This window comes from Vidua chalybeata, chromosome 2 (genome assembly GCF_026979565.1).
Source record: "Vidua chalybeata isolate OUT-0048 chromosome 2, bVidCha1 merged haplotype, whole genome shotgun sequence".
Taxonomy (NCBI): domain Eukaryota; kingdom Metazoa; phylum Chordata; class Aves; order Passeriformes; family Viduidae; genus Vidua; species Vidua chalybeata.
Window position 1 is genome coordinate 74,643,553 of NC_071531.1, and position 22,526 is coordinate 74,666,078.

The 22,526-nt window shown below is 40.5% G+C and overlaps 1 long non-coding RNA gene across 1 annotated transcript; it reads left to right on the forward strand.

Moving 5' to 3' along the window:
- The first annotated feature begins 727 nt into the window (after nucleotides 1-727).
- On the forward strand, nucleotides 728-7,200 carry LOC128783571 (uncharacterized). Its single transcript, XR_008429211.1, has 2 exons — nucleotides 728-2,585; nucleotides 6,673-7,200. It is a non-coding gene; the product is annotated as an uncharacterized LOC128783571 (long non-coding RNA).
- The last annotated feature ends 15,326 nt before the right edge of the window (nucleotides 7,201-22,526 follow it).

Below are 22,526 nucleotides of genomic sequence, written 5' to 3' on the forward strand. Positions count from 1 at the left end.
TAAGGGCTTAGAGAGACTTTGAAAACAGATTGTACAGTATCTTTCTCATGGCTCACTCTTTTTGAGAAGGTTTATGGGCTTTATGGCTGGTGTGAGACACACGACCCACTCCTGTTCTCTCTATGGAATAGTAGGTGCTCGGACAGGTAACTTCTGTTGCTACTGTCTTTTTTAATTTTTAATTTTTTCACTGTTCTAGGAATTGTTTTAAACTGAACACTGCAGGATTTATAACCAGGTGTTTGCTGCCTTTTCTTTTTTTTTAATTTCTTTAAATCTATCTTAAACTTTTGATGACTTTTGGAGCATTCTAATGGTGGATCTGCTGTTGGAAGTCTCCAAGCCTCCCATGTTTCTAATTTGAGTTGAAAAGTTTTTGTTTTGTTTATTTGTTTAAAACAATGACACAAATTAACTGTGCGGATTTCGGGTGGGATTTGTTGTTGCGCTATTTTGGGTGACTTATTCTCCCCTTTTTTACAGAAATGTGTTCTAACAGTTCACACTTTGTTACTGTTCTTTGCAAAACTTTTCAGGAGCCAAAAAAAGTCAAACAATCCAGAGAAAACCCCTTCTCCCCTTTCTGATGGCAAGAGTGAGAACTTATGAAAAATCCTTGCGAATGTTCCTTCCTAAACTTTTCCCCCCAGTAATGCAAGCGGGTAAAATGGTAAATGCAGCAGTTTGGTGACATCCAAAACCGACCTGTTGTCAGGTAAATTGACACTTTTCTGCTCTTATTCTAACCTTCATAAGTTTGCTAACTTGTCTGCCTTCCTTTCTTCCCATCAGTTCATTTTGGTGATACTTGTTGAATGATTTCTTTAACCGGATTTAGAGAAAACCCTGCTTTACTTCATTATTTCCCCTCCTTACACTTGTTGACTTTTAAGAAAACTGTCATTGTGCTTTACTTTACTCAGGTGAGACAAAAGTGAGTCCCCTATGCAACTGTATGAGGGATAGTTTTGTAATACATTAATTCCACTTCCTCTTTATCAGTTTTAGATTGTCTTCAAGTATACTGTTTTAGCTTAGATTTTGGAAAGATATGTTGCTTTCCATTTGCTAAGTGAACATGAAATATAACTGCAGAAGTAAGTAGTTAATAGGAATGAAAAACTAGTACTAAGAATGCTAATTCTATTAAAATTCAATAGAGCATGATCCTATAAAGAGGACAGATGGAAGAATATGTGTGCTGCAGAAAAAGACTGTTGAGCTGATGATTTCTGTTTGGGAGGATGGGGTGACACATTTTATCTTGCTCTTACTGCTGTATCAAAGCACTTGTACATTTTATCCTTCTCTGGTAACTCTCTCCCTAATCTCAAACAATGTAAAAGTACTGGGTACTTAATATATTTTTACTTAATTTAAGGGGGAGAATCTTCCTATTTTACACAGAGGTAAAATATCAGACAATTGGAATACCCTTCCAAGTTGAAGAATATTAGCCTACAAACAGGCTTCCAATTTTCCTTATTCAATATTATATTCCTATGACATCTGTAAAGAATTAGCACTTGTTTCAGATTATTTTTCTGTGTACATTAATTACTCCTCTATACCATCATAAAATAGTCAATTTTTCATAGTCTCAGTTTATATTTTCCTGAAAGAAAGCAAACTTATCAGCAATATAATAAATTGTAGCTTCAAGTTAAGGTGGGAGGGAATAATTTTAGAGCCAAATTTTGCTCTCAATTACACTGAGATAAACCTGGAATCACTCTGTGGAAGTCAGAGGAGTGGTATCCAATTTCATTGGTATAATTGAGTGTATAATTTGTGTCTTTTAATTTTACTTGCAAGGTAATTTTACAAACCTGTTATACTTACATTTCCAATGCTTTTTCCTTTCAGACACACCCACTTCTTGCGTCTCAGCATTGGGCAGGCCTATTCCTTTATTTGTGTATATTTTTGTGCATCAGCTGCTATAGGACACGGGTGTAACACTTTCAGGCATGTGGTTGGGTGTCTTTTTGGGGTTTGTAATAATGTCTACAAATAATTTTTTTTTCCTCAGATTTATTCATTAATTCATGTTGGATCACAGTTTTGCATCTCTAACCTGATTTTAGATATATATTATGTGAAGATTTTCTTGAAAGAAATACAGTACTAGTTCTTTGCAGAGTCTGCAATTCATCTTTGGTGGGGAGAGTTTACCAAAATGTACTGCATTCTGTAATAGTTAAAGTTGTAATATTTAATGTGGTTTCAAAGGTGGTTTTACAGATCATGCTCCTTCCTCTTTATGGAGTAGCTTTCAAAGCCTTGTGTTGATCTTGGTTGTGCCCAGTGCTTTGCCTAGTGTATGGGGAAATGTAGAACTTGAATAGGCCATGACTTCTTAGACAAGGGATGATGATTACATGCATGCTGAACTAGAACTTCTTCTATATGCCCTTCTGCTGCAACAGAATAATAAAACTGGTAGGTGGCAGCAGCAGCAGCAGAAGACACTCATGACTGTGACCTGAGAACCTCCAGTACTGGGAGAAATGGATTGCAAAATACTAACTGGAGTAAGGGGAATGGAGAAGAGAGGCAGAGTCCCTGAACTGTCCCTTTGAATGGTGAGTCTGATTTACAGAATTCTGACCATCAAAAGACTGCTTGTAATACAAGAGGCACCTTGATCTATCTCAGTTAGTGTTTGGTTACCTGATGTCCTAATTCTCATCTTTGATCGAACATTCCAGTTTCCCATCTAACTTTACTTGTCTAAAAAATGAAATTTCACCAAAATCACCACATATTTAGAGTACTGGAAAATAAGGCTGAAAGGAATGTATCTAGCCCAGTCATTCTGTGCTCCACAGAAGACTGTTCATATTTGTGCCGTTGGTGAAATGTTTATTGTAATCTAGTTTAAAAACTAAGGAATGGATGAGGAAGATCCTGCAATCCTATGGAATTTTATTTTATGAAGGTAACAAAGATCCTTACCATCAGCCAATGATCAGCCTCATAGGCTGAGAGCCCAACTGCTTTTTTTGCTACTTATGAACAACATATGTGTGTGTATATATAAATGCCTTAGAAATGCCATGATAATAAAGAACAGTGTTATTTTTGGAGATTTCCTAAATCTCAAGATAGAAAAAAAGGTTCGAATCACCAAGAGTTAAAATTCTTTTTGGAAGTGGGAAATGCAAATTATATAATGTTTCTGAGTTAATAGTTAGGAGTTGGTAGTGTCAGCCACCTCTTCAGTTCTAAATGGCTCTGTAACTTCTTTGATTCCTATCAGAAAAAACATTTTGAGCATGCACCCCAATAGTTTTCCCAAATATGTGTATTACTACATACATAGTAAAACTTATATAAACCCAAGAAGTTAAAAAAGGATGAGGTAAAGATTAAATGAAGTTTATTTTTGAAACGTTTATTTAACTGTATTTATTAATGGTGAAAAAACCTTTTTCATCCTGCAGCCTTATAGATTGTCTTGCAAAGCTTCCTGGGGAGCGTGGTCTCATCTTTGGAGACCACTAATGTAGACACCATAAGTAGTTATTGTTGCAGATATCATCAGGATGTTCCACCGTAACAAAACCTCCACGCTAAGTAATTCTCCTACTAGAGATTAAAATGCTGACTTTCTAGTAGAATGACGGCTCCTTCTGAAAAGAAAATAAGAGGAAAGAGCACTAGAAGCACTGACAAACTGCCTGACATATGAGAAATTTGAATCTGGATCAGCTGATAATATGGAGAAGCGTGTCCAAATGGATTGGGAAAAAGGAATTTTGTCAGTATATATACTAATATGCAGAATGCAGCAGTGGCTTCTGTATTTTCATAAATGTTTTTACTTAATTTACAGCTAAGTATTAGTAGATAAATTCCAAATTCTGTTTTCTCATTTTACTTGGAGTAGTCACACTAAAATCAGGAACAACACTTATATACAGGAACGAAGCGGGATCTGAATTTTGATATCCAGGCAGCTAAATAGTCTCCAGTACACATCAGGTACCACTTAGGACCATGGACAACTGGTGTGCTTTTCTCATTAGATTCTTAGTTATCATACAACCTTTGAAAAAATTCTGTGGACCACAGGTTGGAAATCCCAGAACTGAATTTTTACAGAGTGAAATGAGATTGCATGTCCAAAATGGAAAATATTTTGGATAGAGAATTGCTTGCAGTCTTAAATGTAATAATGAGCAAAGTCTGTATGTGAGACAGAGCTCATAGAGAAAGGGTTTTAAATCCAGTCAGGCTGGAGATGTGATGAAGAGAAATAATTTCTGATACTAGAGGCAAAGGAATCTGAAGCCTATGTCAATCTGTCATCAGAGAGAGAATGAGGCAGGAAAACAGTTTTTGCTGATCTTGAGCATTCCCAGCTGGTGGGAGGAATCTCACCAGACTTTCCGCATGTAATATATGCTAGGCATACTGGCCTTTGGGAACTGGATCTTGGGGAGAAGAGCTGAAAGTTCCATTGAGGCACAAACTAAATGTAGCACCTGCCTACTTGAATTGATGGTCATGTGGATTAAAGGTGTTACTGCACTGAGTTTACATGACAGTAACATTTGGGAAGAAGGGTGTTCCTCTGGCCATGGGCATGGGCTTGTTTGGCCCCAGTACACCTGTAACTGCTGCTTCTCAGCATAGAGGAGAGAGAGGCACATAAATGTATGTGAGCTTTTTTGATGAGCAGAGACCAAGGTGACAGTCACTGGTCAGGAAAGAATTTTGTTATAAACAGGACAGCATCTAGAACACTTTCAGATCCTCCATGGTTCTCCATGTGTCTGTCAGTATAAAAGAGTTCTGGTTTTATTTTTTTTTTTCTTTTAGATGTGACATACCCCTATCATCCTGTTTTGTGCAGCTTTGATGTGGTAGAGATTTGAAGAAGACAGATTATTTCCTGTTCTTGTCATAGACTTTCAGAGGCAGGCAAGGGGTGATATTTGTGAAAGGAGGAAATGGATAGGTTCCTCATGCTGACTGAATAGTAGGTGATGCATTAGGCTGATGAAAAAGTTAAAATTCACATTGCACCCATGCAAGGCATTTTCAAGGTATTTCTGTGTCCCTCCTTTGTTCCCTTTAGAAACAGTACAAGTGTTACTAGAATATACAGTCTGCATAGTAATATGTCTGTATTAAGCTCTGCCAAGTCTGTGCATGAAGGGTTTATAAAAGATTTATGTGAATTTCTGTGTGTCTGCTTTTTTATTTGGAGCCAGGTTGCTGTATGCAGCTATGGTACAGTATTCTGTCTTAGGGTAATAGATATTTTTTTGCTTATTTGGAAGGCAGTTAAATATATAATACTCTTATCCATTTCTATAGGAAGCAGAACAGCTAAGAAAAAGCATTTTTGTGTTAGACAAATTACAATATAATTGAGATTTTTAATGCAGGAATGGAAAAGAAATGTTTTATTAAAAGGTCATTGGATTTTTTTTTTCAATAAAGTGTTCTAATAGCAAGAAACTAACTTTACAGGATCACAGTACCAGTTAGGTTGGAACAGACCTCTGAGAGCATCAAGTCCCAGCCTTTGAACAAATTACCATCTTGTCAGGCAGACCATGGCATTGAGTGCCACATCCAGTCGTAAACATCTCCAGGTGATTCCATCGCCTCCCTGGGCAGCCCATTGCAATGCTTGACAACCCTTCTATGAACAAATTCCTCCTCATATCCAATGTAAACCTCATTCACTGTTGTAATATATAAATTTAAATAATAAATTAATTCTTGCATTTGTAAATTTCCAGGCATACATGCTAATTTCCAGAATTGGTTAGGACAATCCCTCTTGTACAAATTATCATTTGTTGTTGGAGAAGGAGGGAAGATCCATATTACATAAGCCAGTAACCCAGTTGTTGCTACCTCTTTGGCCAGTCATGCATTTCTTCTATGCAGATTTCCTGGAAACAGTGACACTGCTGAGCTTTTATGATGCTTAGTTGATCTGTGTTGTAAAACAGTTAAATTCTGGGGAGAGAGGAACTGAAGAGGTGAAAACTGTCCATGGTGTTACATGTACTGAATAGGAAGATGCTCTGAAGCAGAGAAAGAAGCCTAAGCAGTAGCTGTATTCACAGTTATCCTTTTGGTTCTGTCATACCAATGTAGTGGGAAGCCAGGAGTCCAGATTAATGTTTCAGTTACACCTTGATGAGGAATACCACACTGACTGCAGCTGTATATATTTCATATCCGTAAATACTTCACTTACAAGAAGTGTGCTTGTCCAAGAAGGTGTGGGCAGTTTCCCCTCCTCGCTGCTACTGTGCAGAACACTGCCTGGTAGTCTTTATTCTCTGGATTCTTTCTGTTCAGTGGTATTGTGCATTAAGCCTGAAACTTGGATTTTGTGAGTTTTAGGAGGAAATTCAATGTGCTTGTGTATATATTTTCCCATGCATCTAACCAACACAAGGCAACAGAAACAACAGAAATGTTACGGTTACCCTGCCCACCGACCTTTACAACATTGTAAGGGAGGGGTAGTGTAGTTGTGATGTGATGTAGGAATGCTTGTCCATGCCCAAATGGAAATGGTTGTTTACTGGATGGCAAGTGCTGAAGTTTTATCAGGGGGAGAACTAGGCAGGAAAAGTCTGCAGTTTGACTTTGCTAAACTTTTACACAATTTTTCCTCCACATGAAATATTTCCACAGGAATCTAAGGCGTGTGGAAGATACTGGATCACCAGGTGCAGAGATTGAACTCTACCCACTGGAAAGGTAACAGGAACTAGATTTTATCTTCAGAACACAACCCACACTGCATCTCACTCTTTGACCTGGAAAGGCCTTTTCCAAGGTCAGAAGAGGAGTTTGGTACCCATGGCTTAGTCCTTGGTGTGTCTTGTTGCAGCTATCAGGGAAGCCAGATAGGTGCTGGATACGGCAATGTTTTTTTTTTTTATGATGTCTGCTTGCATTTCTGATGTTCATATTGTGGAGCAAAGGTTAACTTCTTCAATGATTTGTTTCTTTAGGTTTTTCTACAACAGCAGCAGGTCTTCTCTTGCCTCTCATGGGAGCACTTAGCCTTTTGATAATGCCTCCTTAACAATGAAGGGAAGAAAGGATGGATCAGCACGGATGTGCAATGGAGTGATGTCCACATGTGGTGTTAACAGTCATGATGATCCCTGTCCCACTAACTTGGAGAATTGAATAAAAGAGTTGAATTGTAATTCATGAGAGTGTGAGATTCTTTTTGGTACCTTTTACGCCATCTCCCCTTTCTCGAAGGAATGGTTAACTTCAGAAATCTGTTGATACTGTATCAAAACTGCAGCTAAGCCAGAAGAGTAAAACATATTGGGTATTCTTCACTTTATTAACCCTTTTTTTTTCCCTCCATGAATTTCATTCCTAAGAGTCCTAAATGCTTTATATTGACATGAATAATCTTCCCAAATGTCTTAGAAACTTTAGCATCAGGCCTTTGGTTTTATCAGTCATGTTACGAGTTCACCTAAGTCACTGAGGATACAAGTCTCCTGAGTTTTAAAAATGAAGTCACTATACTGATCATGGTATACTTCATGGTCACTTTGGTGACTGCTAGAGAAAAAGAGAAGCAACTTGGTTAACCTACAGAGATAATGTGCCTTTGGATTTTGAAGCCACAGTGGCAGGGCTTGTTATAGACATGGGCGTGTACATTCTTACTATGTTGTTTCTGAAGACAGCTAATCTTACCATGGGTTATAGATCTTGCACATGGGTCTCTTGATTTGTTGTTAGTGAAGAATTCTGTAAAGAATTAGACACATACTGATGGCATTTTCATGATGTGCCTACTTGAAATTTGTACAAAATTTACAAAAGTGAAGCAAAAAAGGGAAGCGAGATGCTGAGTTGGTACATTATCACTAAACACCTCTTATCCTTGACTTTCTTCCTGTTCCTTTCATGGGTATTCATGTCATGTAAATTTTAATTCCTATTTTCTGTGTGCTTGTTCTAGTAATTTACATGTGAACGTACTTAGGAATGTGGCTGGTAGCCCGTCTGCAGCTATGCCTTTGCTCCAGTAGCTGCAGTTCATGGTTGCTTTTTTTTTGCAAATCTGTGTGTCACACCGTTCCTCTGGCACCTCTGTGAGTAGGTGGAATGGCTGCCCCAACACAGTAATGGCCATTTCATCTCTTGTGCTTCAGTGCCTGTTTGTGTGTTGATGCGTATGCTGATGCTTCCTTAAGTGCTTTTCTGCCTTAATATTTCATGCCTAAAAAGTAGAACAGCTGAGAACTTTCTATATTCCTTAATTTCATATATCCCATTTTGCTAAGCTGCTTCCAGGCCCTGTATGTATTTCAGTTCTCTTATTTTTTTGTGGGTGTTCAGCAGTGTTCTCTGTTCTGCTGCCTCAAGTTTGCTCCTCCTGCCTTCATAGTCTTTTTTTTTCCCCCCATTTTTCCTTCCCCTTGTCTTTTTTCTGCTCTTAACTGGCCCCACATGTTCTTATCCTTGTCCCAAGTACACATGCATATATGGTAGCCTAAGAATATTTCTTACTCATCGTCTATCACAGATAACCATTCTTTGTATTACTCTAAAAGTGTATTTTCCTTTTTCCAGAGTGAGAAATGCTCTGTTCCTTTTGGTATTTCACAGCTCTGAATGTGTTACAAGTAAAACAGAAATAAAAGAATTTTATCACTGTGTAATATCTTAGTAGTGAGTGAAAGTTAGCAAATTGCAATACTGAGGAAGAAGGTTCCTGGCTTTTGCAATCATTTATCTTTGTTGAGAGGGATTGGTCCTGCAATCCATCTCTTCATGTACCTCACTTAAAAGATCAAATTGAAGAGTTGTGGTCAAGAGTCTGTTGGTGTCATGTAAAGTTTTGCTTTCCTTTGTCTTTCTTAACTTCCTTTGACTGTAAGTACTGGTTATTAACAATTAAATAGTAATTGGATATTCATGATACAAAATTTTCGTATTACTTGTACAGTATAGTGAAAACAGAGTATTAATAGTTCAGTACTGTTGTGCCAGCTACAGAAATGGAGTACTTGTAAAAGTCTGCTTTGCTTAGTGTGGTGAGATCTTGGGGTGGGGTATATTTGTATTGAGGCCAGACTTAGAGAGAGGTTGTGATTTTGTTTAGCATTAGATCTGGAAAACCTCTGTAACTTGTCTGGACTGCATTCCCAGTTGTGCATGATGTAAACAGACAGCTATGTCTTGACCACTGTCTTCTTTTATTTTTCTGGGTCATTTTCCTTATATTTTGCCTTATCACCTTGGTTGCTTCTCCAGTCTGCTCTTTCTCTGTCTAGACAACTTAGTTTATCACTGTGCATTTATCTCTAGGTGGTCTGCAAAATCTAGGTTTGGAATCAGACATTGCATCATCATCTCTCTGACCCTTTCATCCCATGTTGTCATCTCTTCAGTATTTTTCCAGACACAGCTTTGGAGGCTGCCCTGCTGCAGTGATAATGTTGAGAAGGGAGAGCGTGCAGTGCAATGACCAGGTCACCTCAAAAGCTTCAAGGGTGAGATCCTCGGGAGAGAGGCTGCTACTGTGTGCTTCTTTCCCCTGCACTGACCTGCTTAGTTTAGCTGGTGGTGCACAGGCCAGTCTGATAAGCATAGGCTGATAAGTTCATCCCTACACCGCTTCCTGGCTTGAGCACTTCAGCCTAGAAATGGACTGGTCACAGAGATCAGCCATCACTGAGTCACTGCTGCTGTGCTCTGCACGTGCCTGGTGCTGAGATTTGGGCAAGCTCCTTGGTCTCCTGAATGTTTGCCCTGATCTGCTTTGGATGTACTATCCCAACTGTGGAAGGGAGTCGAGTAAGTAGTACTGGGCTCCAAAATCATGTTAAACACATTAGGAAGAGTTTCTGTCAGAGATGGAGTACACCTCCATCTTTTTCACAGCATTTTAATTAAAAAAATAATTCGTATATTTTATAATGACACTTCTGAAGATTTCTAATGAAGGCGAAAGTCTTCCTTCTAGTTCTGCTCATCTTTTCCTTCCTGGAGGGCGTATATAGCAGCTGCCAGAGCTGTCTCTAGGGAGGAACCTGCTGCTCCTTCCCTGCAGCCCCCAAGATTCTGGAGAAAAAGATAGGTATACAGTAATGTTCTTCCAAGGGAAAAGATTGGGAGGCTGCTCTCTAGCATTCCTGCTAACCATCCATGTTCAGCAGCTTAGCAGTAACAACAGTTGTCCCTAACAGTATGATACAGGAAGCAGGGAAGGAAGGGACAGTATCTCTTATAGCTGTGATGTCACTAATGGAGCAGAAGTCACATTTCTGTGGGGATGAGGCAGGGTGGAGAACTTGGGCTTTTGGAAAAATAAAAAAACAATCTCCTCAATTTTCTAGTGCCTTTTTTTCCAGACTTGTGGACAGTGCTGTGTTACAGGGAAGAATATCTGCCTAATCTTCCCTATAATATCCCTCTGCACAGCTTTCTGTGGTCCTTATGCAAGGTAAGACTCTGAGGGAAGAAGTACTCTCAAAATCATTCAAAGTGCTATCTGCAGCCTGAATACTTTTGTGTCTTGGGCTGGGGATCTCTCATATTAGCCCGATCTTAGTAACAGCTCATGTATTTTGAAAACAGCTGAATTTGTGAGCAGTGAATGGAAATGAAGAATTGCAGCCCAGTTATGAGACTTCACTCTGGAACAAGCAACCCTTGAAATAGGAGAGGAGGCCCAGTAGAGGGAAGGAAAGAAAGTGTTTTCAGTATCTAAATTTCCAGATTTAGTTAGGGGTATGTGTACAACTTTCTGTTATAACACTGCTGGTTCTGATACCATCAGTTTTCACATGGAGTCACTTCGGGTGGGAGATGTTAAAGGAGTCCAGCCTTGGTTAGATGCAGGTGACTGCAGGTGTAGAAGCAAAAGGATAAGACGGGTTACTAATGATGCTTTCCTGTCTAAACTCTACTCCTGTTCCTCCCATTGCTCTACTAAGATACCTTTTGGCATTGTGATTTGGTAGGAGTCTTTTTTGCTTTAATTTCCAAGGTTGACAGTTTTTAACTGTTCCAGATTACTCTCCTGCAACCAAATTAAGGTCTTGAGACTGGTCATTGTTTTAAAGATATCTGTGTATCTGTTACCTCACCTGAAAGGATGAGGTTGGGGCACAGAATTACATTTTTTCTGCTCAGTTTTGTGGGCTGTGGTTAATGTCCCTTTGTTCAAGGCAGTTTTGCATCACTGGTGTGGAGCCCCTGCTGGTTTTTACACCATCCAAGTTAGCTGTGTTTCCTTGGAAGTTTAGTTACTCGTTGAGATGAAGCTGGCATTCAGCATGCGTTACTACAGACTGTACCAAAGATAAGCTTACTCTGGAAGGCAAATAGCCAAAGCAGATGACAAATGTGACAAGACACAGGAAAAGAGCATGTCAGTAGCTATGAGTTGTAACTCATCTGTGGTGCAGTGACAGCTCTCCATTATGCTGTAGAGTCCATTGGATGGAAAGAGATGAAAAACAACCAAGATTCTGTCTGTTGGCTGGCCACTATTCTTTGCATGCATCCTGTTTTTCACTTTCCTATGGGGAATTACTGCCAGTCACACTGCATTTGCAGGTAGAAATGTTTGTTCTTGAGCAACTGTGCACTGCCAGGAAGGTCAGCAGGGACCCACCTGCCCAGGCTTAGGTGCACTTTGTCACAAAGGGAGCCCCCAGTGAGCTACATGCAGCTGAAGATGCCAGCAACAAAAGCAAGGATGCAGCCCCAGGAATTTAGCATTGAGGATACTGCAGACCCATTTTTTGAACATGTTTTTAAGGCATCCAAGTCTTGCAAAATTACTAGTCATAGCCATCAACTTTTGATTAAATTTCCATCTCTTTCCTTTAGCCCACATGATTGGTGTTTAATGTCACTGCATTCAGTGTCCCTTGGAGCAGAACACACTGTGGTGCATTGTTTTGTTTGTGTAGAGTTGGCAAGCAGGCCATAATGTTTTGCTTTGGTTGCCTGGAGGAGTTCAGCATCTTTTAATTACGTGTTTTTGGAAGTGTCCTTTAACAGATGTAACCCTTAGGAGCTGGAACAGTGAGGGTGAGAAGCAAGCTGGTTCAGAGGGATTTGGAAGCAGCTGTTGTGAGCTCTGAATGGTGAAGTGCTTTCAGAGAGGTGAAATTCATGCACATATGCAATCCTACTCTTGGAAGATTTTTCTACAATTCCTCTCTTCCCCATTGGTTTTGGAAACCCTCCCAGGGTTTTGGATACACCTCCTCAGGGCAGCAATGCTCCCCTGTCACTGAACTTCTGATAAAACCTATCCTAACCCTGCACTTGTCTTTTGCATGGAGAGGGTGTGGGCCAGCAGGATTTGTTTTTCTCACTGGCCTGTCAGAAGAGCTGCCAATCGTGTCTGTTTCCAGATGTGGTTTTGTCACAGGCACCTACCAAGGACTGGTGTTTGAATGGCATCTTCTGAGGTGAAAGAGGTGAATTCCAACATCTGTAAGTCACATCTAACTGTGCTGGACTTAGATCTTATTTTGCCAAGTGCATTTTGGATCCATTAACTTAACAGAGAGTAGGAAACACAAACATGGAAAAAATCAAGCCCAAGATGTCTGAATCACACATAAACAGATACATCTTAAAGCAGAGGTCTCTTTTACTTATTTCTGTTGGTGTACATAGTAAGTGCAGGAAACAAGCTAGCATATCCTACTGCATCACAACAGGTTTAATTTATCCCTGGCTAAATCAGTCCGTTTCAGTGGATGTGATGGGTGAAAAACATCTCCCAAGAGGGCGAGTTCATTTTCTTGAGGCTGTGTTTCCCTCTGCTGGCGTAGAGTTAATACTGCTGATGTTTTTCTTCAAAACCAGGCTTCTGAAGCTACTACTTTCTCATAATCCCAAGAAACATCTAAACTTGTCTCTCGTCATAAAGATTTTATTCCTTATATCCAATCTAAATCTACCCTCTTTCAATTTAAAACTTTGGCCCTTGTCCTCTTCCAGTGTCTCACCACCCTCACAGTAAATAATTTTTTCCTAATATCTGATCTAAACTGGATCTCTTTCAGTTTAATGCCAGTCCCCCTCGTGCTGTCACTGCATACTATCACTTGTGAAAAGTCCCTCTCCAGCTCTCCTGTAGCACCACTAGGTACTGAAAGGGGCTCTAAGGTCTCTCTGGAGCCTTCTCTTCTCCAGGCTGAACAATCCAAATTCTCTTGGCCTGTCTTCACAACAGAAGCTCTCAAGCCCCTGATCAGCTTTGTGGCCTTCTCTGGACTCTGGACAACAGGCCCACATCCTTCTTATGCTGAGGGTACCAGAGATGGATGCCGCACTCCAGGTGTGGTTTCAGAAGAATGGAGTAGAGGGGGAGAATCTACTCCCTCAACCTGCTGCCCACACTGCTTTTGGTGCAGCTCTCTGAAAAAAAAAGCACTGTGTGTAAGAGCCTGGACTATCTGACTGTATTAAGCAAGCATAGGGAATGAAACTATTTGAGTTAGAGAGCTAATGTGTTTTAAGATCTAAATATCATAGATCCAGTAAATTCACTGGCTATGTATCTCTACAGGGAGGGCAAGCTGTTGGCAGACCATCTAAACAAGACAGCCTGTGTAATTCCACACAGAAATGATCTCTCCAGGTGTATTTTGATCCTAAAGCACCTATACTACCCTGGGTATTCCATAGATACTTATCTCGTCCAAGGTGGGCCTTCTTCTGACCAAAGACAGTGCAGATTGTCTTCCTTTTGTTCTTAACAGAATAGCTCAATATCAGGTAATTCAGAGATTTCCTTAGCTGTTACACAGCAGCTCTCAGTGTAAGTGGGGTTCAGGGAGAGAGTAGAGAAGACAGTGCTCAGTGGTATCAATTTTGGTTTAACCCTGAGAGCTCTGAGTTTTATATTCTCTGTCCACACAATCATCAGAAGTCATTACTGCTACTCAAAATGATAGTGTGGTGCAGAATTCAGAATTACTGTTCCATCAAGACTGGTATTCCCTCAGCTCATAGTGTATAGTATTTCTGAGGGACATCTATGAAAACAAGATTGTTTTACAGATACCTAGATAATGCTACAGCAAAGCTCTTCTATGCCAGAACTGTTAAATGGAAATATTTTTCAAAGCTGAAAAAGAAAGTGCTTTAGACAATCTTCACATTCAGTTGCTTCAGAGTGTTTGTCACTATTAGAATTTATTTTATTGTAGAAGAGACTTACATTCAATAGCAACATCTGCCTGCTACTTACCAGTGCAATAAAAATCCAGTGTCTCAGACCAAGCCAGGAAGATTTCGTCCCTGTATCACTTCAGGTCTTTCAACCCTTCACAAAACCACTGTTTGAACCATTGTTTTCTTCTTCAGTCTATTATTTATTAACAAAGATGAATTTTTAGTGGTTTTTATTTCAGCTTGCAAAGACAAACTGTATGTCAAAATCAAAGTTTCCAACGTATTCTATTCGGAAGCACAAAACATAATACCATATTTATCTAAAAAGGGTGCCAGACTTTTATGATTATCAAGACTTAGGAATGCTTTTGCTTTTAAGTTTGTTTTGTGTAGCTGAGTTTTTTTCCAATGAGCCTAATCATTCTGAAATTAAGCAAAACTGTCACCCCGTTGTGAATTGACATTCTAAGTCCAAAGACTTGAAGAAAATGAGATCCCTTCGCAGGTTCTTTGATTATACCTTCTTTTGACAGCACAGAACATTTGGATCAAAGGCCAGCAGACACATCCAGTTGGAACAGCTTATTCCATAAACAAGTGGAATCTTCACTGCATGGTCTCCTAAGCTGTTTCCAGAGCTGCTGCAGCATTACCTGCTAGTTGTAGGGAGGGTAGTATTCAGGTGAACTCCCAGCTCAGTGCACTGCCAACACCAGGCTGGGGGGTCCAGGGACCAGGCTAAGTGGGATCCACAAAAAAAAGGTTTGTTTTTGAATTCCAAGACTTACTGATTTATTTGGTTTTCAGCACGTGAAAATTCCATGACACATCTTGTACTTTGCCTGTGACTTTAACATTCTAGAAAAATAAGAAATTAAGTGAAGATGGGTTATTCTACTCCTTGCTGCTTGGGAGTGGGACACAAAAGTATGTTGAGTACACATTATCCTCGATGCAGAAATATTTCTAAGCTGCTGTGTGTGCAGCTCCTGTGTATCTGCAGGTGCTTGAGAAGTTGTAGCTGAACATAGAGGTGGTTCAGCACAATTGTTTCCCTGTTCCCACTGATTTCTAGGCTGAGAGCTCCTTGTCCCCCACCTTTGAATGGTTTTCGCTTTCTTGGCTTCTGGCTGTATATATAAACTTCCCAATAATTTATTTCCCTGCTTTCCCTGTAGTCTCAGTCCTGCTGGTTCTAGAGAGTTCTGTGTCCAAGTCTGGCAATTCACAGTCGCTGCTTGCAGGCTGTCCTGCAGTCATCCACCCCTTTTGTGTGCCTCTTGGTGCTGCTTTTGACACTTCTGCAGCTGAGCATCATCTGCTTTTCACTCACCGAGTGGTAATGCAGAGAAGGAAGTGAAGGTTTTGGGCAGACAAGGCCAATACCTGTCTCAACACAGGCATTTGCTTCTTGCTGTTGAAGCTACATCTGTCCTCATTTTGGCAAAGGAATTTGCCAAGTTGCTGTGTGGGGTTGGTACATGTGGTGGGTTAGTCAGCACTTAGCAGAGGGGCTTCAGCAACCTCCTAAACTCCAGCCCATTCTGAGTGAGCTTGTGCTTGTTTCCAAGCTGCAGTTGCAACGTGAGCCTGCACTTTGTGGCAAAAGATTTCAAAATGTTTGGTGCAAGGAAAATGCAGCCCTGGAGACTGTGACCCAGGACCTGTAACTGCAGCTGAAACCAGCTGGCTACAGTGAAGAGAAGGAATCGTAGTGAGGTGCTACAGTTTTGCTTAGAGTTAACCTGGATTCTCAAGTAATTTCTGGCCTGTGTAAGAAACAGGTTTTGCATGGTCTACATGTGTGCAAACACACCCTATGGTTATTGCATATGTGGAATGAACCCCAAGTTTGCCCAGAAGTAAAAGTTGTAGCCACAATCATGGAATCTCCTTAGTTAATCCCTTCTGAAACAGTAACTGCTCAGCCCTCATGTAAAAAGGGCATGTTTGCCTGCAAGGCACAACTCTGTTAGGGACATTCCTTTACTCCACAAAGCAGATGTTTCCTAGGGAGCAAACTGCCCAACAGTTCCTGATTATCCACATTTCAGTATTTGAGTGGAGCCAGCTCTGGGCAGAAATCCCAAGTGCCAGGTATTTTGCTTAGGCTGTAGACAAGGAGAAAGAGGATTCTAAAAGCCCAGTAAAGATTTCTATAGTAAAATGCTCCCTTGATTTTTATTATTTGATGTTGTTGTTCAACTTCAAAAACATCTTTTGTTCTTGTTAATTGATTCAACATCTCATTATTTGTCTGCAGCTGATCTCATTTTGCTTTCAGGCAGAGAAGTGCTTTGCCTTCAGAGCTCTCTGTCTTCCAAGTCTGTTGTCTGCAATTTCTGAACATGCCTTTGTAGTTTCTAAGTCCCAACTGAAATTAAACTGTAAAATTATCAATAGTTAGTTCCAGGCAAAGTCCTGAATGAAAAGCAATGGACTTAGGTTCTCTGAATTAATGAAAACTACTGAAGAAATTACCTGTCCATAGGAACATGCAGCTTTTAGACATCATAAGGGATGTCTAGACAGTGATGCCAGTTACAAGTACCATGTCAGCAATGAAACTCTGTGTCTTGTACCTATGACTGATGGCAGCAAAGTGTATATGAATGCTCTCCTAGAAGGGTCTGTGGGTCCTTTTTTCCTCCTCTTTTTGGGTGTCTTACTTTGTGGAGACAAGATGTTCAATGCAAATAGCCAATAGTTTAAGCACTTTCCACTCTCTCCTATGGCCATTACAGTGGCTGTGAACAGTTTCAGAGCAAAGACCACCTGGAGATGCTAAGGACTGAACACCTAAGACAAGATGGCCACAGTTCCCTCAATATACTGGAACAGCCCTGGGAAATTGATATCAAGTTCCCAAAATTTATTTGCAGTCATTGTGGGACTCTTGCCTTAAAATATGAGGTAAAGTGCTCAGTGGAGGCTTCTTGGAATCCCAGTTTGTCAGAAACTTTATTCCACCTGTTGCCTGCTATGATTGTCTCCTAAGCAGATCTGAAGTGGAGGCAGAGAAGGCAAAGGATAAAACATTAGAGAATGAGAAAAAGCAGTTCAGGGAAAAAGATGTGCAAAGTGACACTGTAAGCAAAACATCCCATCTATTGCTCCTGGCAGGTGGTCTTGGGGACCTGTTATAAAACACTTCAACTCAAATGTTTTTAAAAAAACTTCAAGATAGGATCTCCTTCTCAAATAATGAAGGGACAGTTTTCTTAATGGCTTTTATTGCTCTTATCAGTATTGCTGAGAAGTCCTATTGCTAAATAGGATTTCTTGACATTCAGCCTGAATTTGCCATCACCCTTCAGCTTTACCTACTCTGCCTGTTCAGCTTTACTCTAAACATTTTTCTGCTGCCTTGATCTTAGCAACTTTCATGTAGTTTCTAGCTTATGATTCTGCTTCCCTGTCTTGAAATTCACGGTCTTTTTATGAAGGTAAAATCATGCCAAGGCAAACAAAATGTGTTGTAAAAAGGTATAAACTTTATCTGCCCCTCTCTGGCCTTGCTGACTTTTATCTGTGTTTTTCACTCTCCTGCCTCACTTTAAACTGGAAATCCTCAGGCAGTTCTGCCAGAGCTGCTTGCATGTTAAAATAAATTAAATAGTGAAATGTGGCTTCATTGGAACTCTAATGTCCTAAGGGCCTGAATGCCACGTCCCTGTACACAAGTTGAAACAAAAGAGATCATTTAGGCTGGACAGACATTCTTGGTATTTTACAAGATGCCTGGACACACACTAGGAATACAGTATGGAATTAGGGTGCCAGTGAGAAGAGTAAAACTATTATCAGAGCATCCAGTTTTGTTTAGCTGAGAGAATCAGGCAGTAGTAGTTAAAAATAAGGAGAAAGTCTTATATCTATATTTGCAAGCTTTAAAAAAAAAGCAACAAACAAACAAAAAAAAAAAAAAAAAAAAACCCAAAAAACCCAACCCCCCCCCGCAAAAAAAAAAAAAAAAAAACACCAAAAAAACCCCAAAAAACAAAAAAAAAAAAAACCAAAAAAAAACCCCACCAGCATCCAACAGCTGGTGGGAACTGTGTCTGTCAGCCTTGCAATGGGGTTAAGAACTTTCTTGAACTCTTCCCGTGGTTCTTGGGGTGTTTCCCAGAAATCACTCTACCTATATGCAAGGACAGGAAAATCATAATATGCTGGTATGGACTTGTCAATACATACAAATATAACTTATTTCTGAAACTTGTGTTCCTTGGTTCATTCGCTGTGGCTGAAGTGTGTTGTAAGAGGAGCTTCCCAGTTATTAACTCCCACAACATCTTGATTTCCAAGTATTTGTGACTGGAAAATTGCAGTAGCGGTAGTTCAAGGTTACAGTGCTGTGCAAATATGCAAGAAGACTTAAAAAAAGCCACAAAGGAAATCATAGGTCTAGGCATATGCGTACATTCAGCATGCAAAAAGAGGGATATAAGCAACTTTTGTTAGAATCCTGGAGCTTTCAGGCTACTGTAACACCTACTAGAAGGCAGATGAATAGAAAATAACCTGCATGCATCAATAAAACATAATTTTACTTTTACGATCTGAATCTCAGCAAGCAGTAGACCCTCCAAAGTTTAAATCTGTAGATAATCTTCGGAAAAGGCTCATTCTGAGCAGTGGAGAACTGTTTCCATTGTTCTCTCTCAACTTTTTGCAGCCTTCCCTTTGAATAGCCTCATTCCAGTAACTGCTTTCCTCCGGCTAAGCGAGCTGTTCATCCAGCTGCTTAACTGTTTACTCTTTTCTTTCCCTGTTATCTTGCTGTCTTTGTGGGAGCGATTAGCATCTGAAAAGGTTTCAGTCTGTCCCACCCGCCCTATGCGGGCCCTAACAGTGACAAAAACTCGAACTGTGCCCTGGCTTCTACAGCATCACACTGGCATACGTGAAAAGTCGGAGCTGTAAGTCCAGATCGAATTGATTCCTGGTGACAATCTGATTTCCCTTCAATCAAGGTATCTGGGAGAGATCCCAGGACATTGTGCTCTGTGTGTCTTGTAACCATGTTTCCTAGGTGAGGCAATCAGTACCTTCGAGCTGTCTGCTAAATCTCATGTAAGCGAGCTATCAAACCCCATACCTGTGATCTTCTGCCACTTCAGGCTCACTGGGAACAGCAGCTACAGCACAGAAGTTGTTTTACTGTGCTGGTGAGCTTTAGACAGAGCTTGGTCTGCTGAGAGCACCTACCTGGAAATATTCAGGAATTTTTCCTACCTCAAGTGCTTTACAGCTTTGGATAGATGTTGGATGAAAGGTCTGATGGCAAAAGCATAGCAAAGGCACAGGGAACACCATGGGAAGAGGAAGGGGAGGAGGCTGGCAGCTTGGTTTGAGTGTTCATGTATTATTCTTCACTTAGGGGGCTGGGGATATGGTAGGTGCCCAGTGGGTGTACATAGTTGGATATAATGTGATATGGGAACCACAAAGAGCAGTTGTGAGATAGTTTTCCCCCATGGGTAGTGCAGCCAAAAGGCCTTAAGGAGGGAGAAGCTGGACATTTTTGTGATTTAGTATAACTTTTCTGGGGAGATTGTAGCAGGGGTTTTGAAAAGCCACTAGGCAGTCTTGTGCTGAGAAACTTTTGATAGAACTACTCAAGTAGATAAAATTTTCCCTGTCCAGTTTCACCCTCTCTTTCCTGTTCTTTGTAAGGTAGAAACAGAGGAGAGGGATAGTGAAAGCCTCCTCCTCTCATTCTACTTGCCACGGGTTTTTCCCTACAAGGAATAGCTAGCTAGTCAAATGGTGTCACAGAAGGCCTAAAGAATTAGTTCACCTGCTTAAAGATGGCCAAGATGAATCTCACGCTCAGTAAGTCATGCTCTCTCTGCATACCTGGCTGTCTGTCTTTATTTCTTTTCCTCCATTCTCTTTTCAAGAGGAGTTTGCACATAAGAATCATGTGTATGAGCTGAGGACATACTGTCAGAAGGGCTATTTACACCTGCAGCCATGATGCAGCACCCCAGGAGATACCTCAAAGCCAGGGGCGTGCTTTGGGTGCTGGCCTGTGCTGGAGCAGGGGATTGTGATCCTCACCCTGTGGATCACTTCTTCTTTGGGAGAAGTAGGAGGGGGACTTGTGCATGAGGCAGTGGTGGCCAAAGCCAAGATGCTGTGGGCAATGGCAAAAGTGGTCTTGACTGCAGCTTTGTGCTCCGTGCTTAGCTCAGACAGCCCTGGAGGTGGTCGTTGAATGCAGTCAGCTGTCCTCCTATTCCACAGCATCTCTCCACCCCGTTGTGCTGTTGGTTCTCCTCTTCTTCCAGGCATAGCTGTGACCTTTGCACTCATTGTTTAGGTATCCCCAGGTGCATTTCTCTGCTGATGCACTTCTTGCTGTCTGATCTCATTGTATTTTTTCATGGCATTAATAGAGGATGAAGGAATGGGAAAGATTTTCAGAGAGGGGACTTTTCAACTGGACATGCACTGCTCTTCTTTTCCTGGCAGTGGGAATGACAGGCTTGTTGTGGATCTTCAGAGACTCCTTGAGAAGGATGTTGAAGTATGGAAATCTGCTTCCAAAGTGAAGGGCACTGCATCCTTTTGAATGCAGGAACACCTCTGAATTAGAGGGCATAACTGAGGAAGGCATGTCTTGGTGGGCTGGGGAAGGACTCTAGGCAGGGGAATAGTGTTAGATCTGGCTGATTAGACTCTGACTTCCTCCTGTCTTTGTCCTAGCTCTGAAGTTGTCCCTCTCCATCCCTCTTTCCTCTTCTTACTCTGTTCCCAGCCCCTCACCAATAGACAGCAGGTCTCAGTGCTGGGAAAAGAGCTGGAGTCACAACTGCAATATTTCTGAGGTCAACTGATGCCAATTGAAGTGCTATAAATTATATGATTAAATAGATTTCAATGAACAAATAAGAAGCCTTTATTTAATCAATTTTATCTTCTCTTGAGCTGGTAACCAGTACACACTGAACAAATATTGTCAACGTTGCCTTTTAAATCTATTTTTGCTATCCAAAAGTGTGTGCTGTGGCTGTGCATGTTTGATCAACCTTGCTAGGTTAATGTTTTAGAGCATTCACTTTTTGTAGTTTTTCATGACAAGAATATAATGAGATAAATATAATTTTTTTTTTTCATTCCACAATTCATTCCTGTACAGCTTAATGGAAGCTAGACTTCAATTACTGCACAAATCCCTCAGCACCTAAAATTTGTCATTAAATAAAGCTACCTTAGATGTTTTGGATTCACTGGAAGTAAGCTTGCCTAAACATATTTGACATTTACATGGATTCAATTTAAACAAGGCAAGATTTAGCTCTCAAAAAATAATTAACTGGTTCTTTTTTTTCCCCTTTCTTTTTGTGGTCAATGTGTTCCTCAGTGTTTCAGAAATCATAGAGCTTAGCTCCTCACAACTAGTTCCTATTTGCAGATACGGAGGGCAAAAGAAATTTCCATGCTTTTGCAGTCCCCAAAGGCTTTTTCAATTTGAATAAGCTAGTCAGTACTTTGAACCAGGTGAATAAACAAGAAAAAAAAAAAAAAAAAGGAAATATTCTGTGGAGGCATGAACAGACATCTCTTGTTAAAAACTGGCTGAACACTTTTGTAAAGTGTTTTCTGGACATTCACTACTGACTTTTGCTTACTCGATAGTCTGCCTTTAAGACATTGTAGTAAATGTGTAGGGCTTTATTAACTTTTTAAATGTAATTACTTGACTGTATTCTAAAACAAAACAGTGTCTCACCCCCCTCATGGTAAATAATTTATTCCTTATATCCAAATTAAACCTACCCTCTTTCAGTTTAAAATTTTGTCCCTTGTGCTGTCACTCCAGGTCCTGCTAAAAAGTCTCTCTCCACCTTTCTTATAAGCTCCAGTTAGGTAGTGGGAGGCTGTTCTAAGGACTCTCTGGAGCCTTCTCTTCTCCAGGCTGAAGAATTCCTGTCAGCCTGTCTCCAGGCTCTCTGATCAACTTGGTGGCCTCCTCTGGACTTGCACCAGGAGGTGAATATCATTCTTGTACCAGTGTCTCCAGAACTGGATGGAGCACTCCAGGTGGGGTGTCACTGGACCAGGGTAGTGAATAATGCAAGTGAACATGGAAAACTGGTTTTAAAGTCTGAACCTGAGCCTGTAAAATTGCATGCATTTTTGTCTTTTTAGTCCTGTAGGCCTTTATCCTGGAGTCAGGTTTCTTCTCTGCAATGTCTCAGGTCAGTTTGCTAGAACTATTCCTGTAGAAGATGAGTTTTGTTAGGTTTTTCCACTGAGGAGTTCATTGGATGTAATCAAAGTTGCCAGTTAACTGAGAAAGTAAGTGGCTTGGTCAAAATTAAGAATCTAGCCTAAGACCTGACAAATGT